Here is a 7,116-nt window from a genome sequence, read left to right as displayed (position 1 = left end):
CTGCAGGGTATACTGCAGGTTAGAGACTTAGGGAAAAGTTGATGTTTTAGTCTGGAACCCAAAGGCGGTCTGCAGACTGAATTTCCTCTTCCTTCAGAGAGTTTAGTTTTTCCTTTTAAGACCTTCAACTGATTGGATAAGACCCACCCACACTGTGAAGAATAATCTGCTTTACTCAAAATCTATGGATTTGAATGTTAATCTCATCTTTTTTTTTTTTTTTGAGATGGAGTTTCCCTCTTGTTGTCCAGGCTGGAGTTCAATGGCACGACCTTGGCTCACTGCAACCTCTGCCTCCTGGGTTCAAGTGATTCTCCTGCCTCAGTCTTTGGAGTAGCTGTGATTACAGGCACCCACCATCATGCCTGGCTAATTTTTTGTATTTTCAGTAGAGATGGGGTTTCACCATGTTGGCCAGGCTGGTCTCAAACTCCTGACCTCAGGTGATTCACTCACCTTGACTTCCCAAAGTGCTGGGATTACAGGCGTGAGCCACCACCTCCAGCCTAATCTCATTTTAAAAGTACCCATGCAGAAACATCTAGATCAGTATTTGATCAAATAATTGAGCACCACTGTGTACTCAAGTTGACATAGAATTTAACCATCACAGTAAGTAAAACTGCTGGTACTTTAGGATAAAGGAAGGCCATGGATTCAAACTTAATAGGAGTCAGCCGGGCGTGGTGGCTCAAGCCTGTAATCCCAGCACTTTGGGAGGCCGAGGTGGGCGGATCACGAGGTCAGGAGATCGAGACTATCCTGGCTAACATGGCGAAACCCCGTCTCTTACTAAAAAATACAAAAAACTAGCCAGGCGAGGTGGCAGTCGCCTGTAGTCCCAGCTACTCAGGAGGCTGAGGCAGGAGAATGGCGTGAACCCGGGAGGCGGAGCTTGCAGTGAGCTGAGATCCGGCCACTGCACTCTAGGCTGGGTGACAGAGTGAGACTCCGTCTAAAAAATAAAAATAAAAAAATAGGAGTCATTGAATTCTTCTTGATGAAATAATCTGAAATAATTAATTTTATTAAACCTCAAATCCTGAGTTTGTCTTTTTTAAGTTTAAAAATCAATTTTAATCTCATCACCTTTCACTGTTACCATATTTGTATAATTCTTTTCATATTTGCAAGCATAGCATACATGCATTTTGATACCCTTTTTCATTTAATTTTAATTAATTATTTTGTTGGTATATAAATGTGCATATTTTGGAGGTCCATGTGATATTTTGATATTTGTATAAAACGTGTGATGATAAAATCAGGGAAACAGGGATATCAATCACCTCAAACATATATTGTTTTTGTGTTAGGACCATTACAAATCTTCTTTTCTAGGTATTTTGAAGTACACAATAAATTGTTATTAGCTATAGTCATCCTACTCTGCTATTGCTATTGAACTTTAGAGCTTATTCCTTCTATCTAACTGTATTTTTGTACCCCTCAACCAACTTCTCTTCATCCCTTCTCCCCACCCGCTCCTTTCCAAGCTTCTGGTAACAATAATTTCCCACTGGGAAGATTTCCCTTCACCACCATCCTTCAGGGGTGTCCCAGCAAGGGGCTGTGGTGCTGCAGCTGTCCACTTCTGGGTGGTGCCCACACATGGTGCAGAACCGTCTGTAAACCAAGCCCGAGTCTTCCCTTCCTCTGTCGCCTGATCATAGGGAACTTCCCATGAGGCCACGGTGCAGGCTGGAAGAGAGAAGGCAGTGTAGCAGGAGTGGGGACCATGGAAATTGGGGTCAATTCTTCGTGTAACTTACTATTGTTTTAGGGCCTGCTTGGGCCCAGTCACGTGCAGACCACTCCTGTCTGATGATGGACTGCTCCTGTGCATGCCCAACTTTATGGCGTGGTAGGTCATGTGCATGCCCAACTTTATGACCCAGTTCATGATGGGGACCTCAGGTCACATGGTAACCTGGTAGCCCATGGCAAAGTGTTTAGTTTCTATCAAGGCCCAGTTGCCGGCCAAGAGCCTGTCTCAAAAGAAGAGTGGTTGTTTGTGGAGGATGGCAGAGCCTTCCTCCAAAATCCTAGAGGTCTCCACTGTGATTCACCTATAGGAACTGCCTAAAGCTCCACACTACATTCCTCTCTGCCACTGACACCTCCAGCACCATTGGATCTGCTGGGTCATATAGTCCAGGTGGCAGGGCAGTTTGAACAGCAGCCTGGGCCTGTTGCAGAGCCTTCTTCTTTTCTGATCCCCACTCAAAACTAACAGCTTTTTGGATCACTTGATAAATGAACTGGAGTAACACCCAAATGTGTTCCCTCCAAAATCCAAATGGTCCCGCTAGGTGTCGTCCCTCTCTTTTGGTTGTAGGAGGGGCCAGCTGCAGCAACTTATCCTTCACAGTAGAAGGGATGTTTCAACAGGCCCCGTACTGCTGGACCCCTGAAAATTTCACTAAGGTAGAAGGCCCCTGAATCTTAAATGGATTTCACTCTCACCCTCTGACATGCAAATGTCTTACCAATAATTCCAGAGTGATTGCTACTTCTTGCTCACTAGGTCCAATCAGCATAATGTCATCAATGTAACACACTAGTATGACATCTTGTGGAAGGAAAGGTGATCAAGTTCCCTGCAAACAAACTTGTGACTAGAGAGGTGGATAGGACTAGTGAGATGATAGGCCCTTGAGGTAGGACAGTGAAGGTGTATTGCTGGCCCTGCCAGCTGAAAGAAAACTGCCTCCTGTGAGCCTTATGGACAGGATGGCAACAAAAGCATTTGCCATATCAATAGCTACATACCAGGTACCAGGAGATGTGTTAATTTTCTCAATCAATGAAACTACATTTGGTACAGCAGCTGCAATTGGAGTCACCACCTGGTTAAGCTTATGAAAATCCACTGTCATTCTCCAAAATCTGTCTTCTGCACAGGCCAAGCAGAAGGGTTGAATGGGGATTTGATGGAAATGACCACCCCTGCATCTTTCAAGTCCTTAATGGTGGCACTAATCTCTGTAACACCTTCAGGGGTGCAATATTGTTTTTGATTTATTATTTTCCTATGTAGAGGCAGCTCTAACAGCTTCCATTTGGCCTTTACTGCCATAGCAACCCTGATCTTACAGGTCAGGTAACCAATGAGGGGATTCTGCCATCTGCTAAGTGTGCGTCTCTTCTAATTATGCATCCAGCACTGGGGAAATGACCACACATGGGTCTGGAAACCACCTGGGCCTACTGTAAGTCAGAACTGAGCCAACACTCCATTAATGACTTGATCTCAATAAACTCTACCCTAATTGAATGGACCCAGTGATGTTTTAGGTTCAGAGGCAGTGTCTAGTAGGTCCTTGAAAAATCTGATTATTTCCTTTCCCACAATGCACAGTCACTCTGGCTAAATGCCAGAGGTCCCTTTGGGAAAGCATCAGAGAAAGTTTAACAGTATACATTTTCAGTAGTGTACCAGTGTCCTTCCTCAGAGAGACCTGGTCTCCCTTTCATGCAAAGGGCTCTGCATCTGAAACTGGCTCATGTCCAGAAATTGGTTGAGGGCTCATGATTCAGTTTTTATGATTTGAGTTAGACTTTTGTTCACCTGACCTGAAAGCTTTTTGCTTATACAGACCAAGTAAGAATGTAGTAGACTTCCCATTTATTCCATTTCTAGGAACACCATGATTAACTCCAATGTCATAGGCCAACATGAGTCAGACTTCTGATTGCTGAATTGCCTCTGCTGTCCATTATGGTAACTGCACCCACCTTGCCTTTGGGGATTGAGTGCTGCCGCTCGACTCCTGCCACACCAGGATCCAATTATCCCCATTGCATTTCAGTTTTCCAATTGAGTAATCATGGTTCCCACTGTAGGATCTGGCGTACAAGGAACAGCAATCACAGAGATCTCCAGGGATGCTGGGGCTTCCGTACGAACCTGTTTCTCAAGGAGTTGGTGAAACATCTGTTTTCTGGATCCACCAGTGTGGGTGAGTGGCTTTTAAGCGACAAATCCACTCTAGCATTCTGGTCTGCCTAAGCCTTTGAGTCTCTGCCTCTATATTAGCCCAAGGGAGATCAGGTGTCTCCAACTCACTCATAGCACACCATCTTTTGGTCCGTGTTTCAGCCAACCAACCAAACAATTATTGCCTGTTTAAACTCCCTGAGCTGCAACGTTAAACGCAGAATCCCTGCTTAGTGGGCCCCTATTAACACAATTTTCCTGATCTAACTTTATGTTCCTTCCATCATTTTCTAACATTCTTAATATGCATTCCCACATGTTTTCCAGATTTCTGCTTGTATAAATTAGAAAACTCAAGTCATGTTTTTGACTGTACCACACCTCCTCATGTGTCACCCTGTGTATCTGACCTTTAGGGTCCAGCTGGAACTTCAGCATAGTTACAGGTCTGGAAGCAGAGGGATGGTGGGGCTGGGTCCTGAGGAGAATCAGCATTGTCTTGCCTGGCAACTGCCTGAGGGGAGGCCATTACCATTTCCTCGGGCAATGCAGGGTTATGCCTCTCAAACAGGTGGAGAGGGCTACATCACCCGGGATGCCACTGCCATTGAGGGTGAAGAGGCTGCTTTCCCGGGAAAACAAGATTCATCAGAATTTAGGACATCAGTGTCCTGAGCTTCATCAGGGTCTTCCCGCATGGCCCCATCCCAGCTCACAGGGTCCCATTCTTTCCCAATCAATGCCATGATTTTAATAGTAGACCCCTGGCAAGACTGGGAGTTCCCTTTTCATTGTAAGTCAGCCAATCTCAGGATGAGGGCTTGTGTTTGCTTTGCAGCAATGTTAACCCTGTGGCTGCAGAAGAGGAGATTCTCCTTCAGGGCACATTTAGAAGCTTTTGGGCTATTTATGTGCATCTGGAGCAGAGAGTTGGAATCCCTGAGCTCATCCTTCTTTCATCACTTTGTCCAGTGATGTTAGGAGCAACCAACTGATGTTACTATATTGTGTGGTTTCCCATAAATGCTCAAAAGTGTCATCTACAGAGTCAATGAGTTCTTTGCTTCATAAAGAGGTGAATTAGGAATATTAAAATGATTTATTTTGTGTATCTCTATTAACAGTTCATGCCATGGACTATCAGTGCTGTCTGTACTATTAGTACAATCTTTCGCATTTTTAGGTCTAATCAGATTAGAGAGCCAAGTTGAGAAACTCCAGAACCATTTAAGAAAATTCATTCTTAAAATTCCGTTTCTTTGGAATCACTTTTGGGAGCAAAATCTGTATTAGAGATTGAATTACTGATTGAATCTTACTGATTGAATCAGTGAGATGTATGGAAGGGGATTTATTAGGGGGAATTGGCTCACATGATCACAGAGGCAAAGTCCCATGATAGACCCACTGCAGGCTGGAGAAGCAGAGAAGCCATTCATGTGGTTCAGTCCCAATCCAAAGCCTCAGAACTAGGAATCCCCTAGGGTAGCCCTCGATTAGGCCTAAACGCCCCAGGAGGCTGTGGTGCAAGTCTCAGAGGCCAAAAGCTGAAGAACCTGGTGTCCGATGTTCAAAGGCAGGAGGAGAAAAAGCATCCTGCTCCACAAGGGAGAGAGAAAGCAGAGACAGCTCTCAATCCCACTTCTTCTGCCCGTTTTGTTTCAGTCAGACCCTCACCCAATTGGATGCTGCAAACTCACAGGGAGGGTGGATCTCCCTCCTCAATCCACTGACTCACCCACCAGTCTCCTCTGGAAACATCTCACAGACACACCCAGAAACGATGCTTCACCAGCCATCTAAGCATCCCTCAACTCAGGCAAGTGGTCACCTAAAATTAATCATCTCACAGCTTCACTGCAGCTGACTCTACCTTTTTGGCCAGGCCAACTGGAATCAATGTGCGCCATACTGGGCACCTCCTCACCATGCTTCCTGTCCAATGCCCCTTTCCTGGCCTCATGTTCTTTCCTCATCTTTTATCTTTTTGCAGACCACTCAATCTCTAGTTCCTGAGCGACGTGCCCTTCAGACCCATCTGGCCTCCAACTCTTCTTATTCAGTTTGGACACACACAAACCCATCTCAGATTCTTCCTCTGTTTCTTCTATCAGGGACATTCTTCTGACACTTGCATGGCCCAGCATCTGCCTTCGTTCATTCTCTGCCCACATATCATCATCCTTGGGACACCTCTCTGAGAACAACCCTCTGGAAAGGGACATGCTGGCCATTTTCCATCCTCTTACCTTGCTTTATTTTCCTTCTTAGTTGATATGGTTTGGCTGTGTCCCCACCCAAATCTCATCTTGAATTGCAGTTCCCATAATCCCAACACGTCATGGAAGGGAAATGGAGATTATTGAATCAGGGGACCATTTCCACCATGCTCTTCTTGTGATAGTGAGTGGGTTCTCACAAGATCCGATGGTTTTATAGGGGGCTTCCCTTTTCACTTGGTGCTCACATATCTTCCTGCCACCATGTGAAGAAGGACATGTTTGCTTTCCCTCCTGCCATAATTGTTTCCTGAGGCTTCCCTAGCCATGCTGAACTGTGAGCCAATTAAACCTCTTTCCTTTATCAATTACCCAGTCTTGGGTATGTCCTTATTAGCAGCATGAGAATGGACTAATATCATCATTTGCCATGATATTTCTCATTTCCTTTTTACTTGTTTATTGCTTTTCTCCTCCTGTTTCTTTCACTACCATGGACATGTGCCTGTTTCATTCACTATCATGGCCCTTTATTTAAAACAGGACCCGGCACATAGCAGGCACTCAGTGCATATTTATTGAAGAAATGAATTCACTCCCAAAGTCTCCTTTTCCCTTTTGATGTACAAATAAGAGTTCTTAAAACTTGCGTTTTTTTACAAAAGGAAGAAAAATCATTTCATTCTGGAAAACAAAATGCTTTCTTTCCTCCCCTTCCTTCTTCAATTCCTTCCACCCAGCCACACCCCACGACTCAATACCTCTTAGAGACAGTGTCCCTTGGTGGCATAACACACATGGGGTCAGCATTTAACTTCTTGATTTGGGAGTGGCGTGGACACAGGCTCATTTGCCCCAGTCAGATAAGATTTCTGTCCCCACATCAGGAACTCCAAGTCATTGCCCAAAGTGGGAGTGGGAATGAGATGAGAAAGGAAGAATTTTGTAATTCATCCG

The sequence above is a fragment of the Rhinopithecus bieti genome, unplaced genomic scaffold (genome assembly GCF_001698545.2).
Source record: "Rhinopithecus bieti isolate Rb0 unplaced genomic scaffold, ASM169854v2 scaffold_11744, whole genome shotgun sequence".
NCBI classification, from domain to species: Eukaryota; Metazoa; Chordata; class Mammalia; order Primates; family Cercopithecidae; genus Rhinopithecus; species Rhinopithecus bieti.
Note: the sequence above shows the minus strand (reverse complement) of the source record.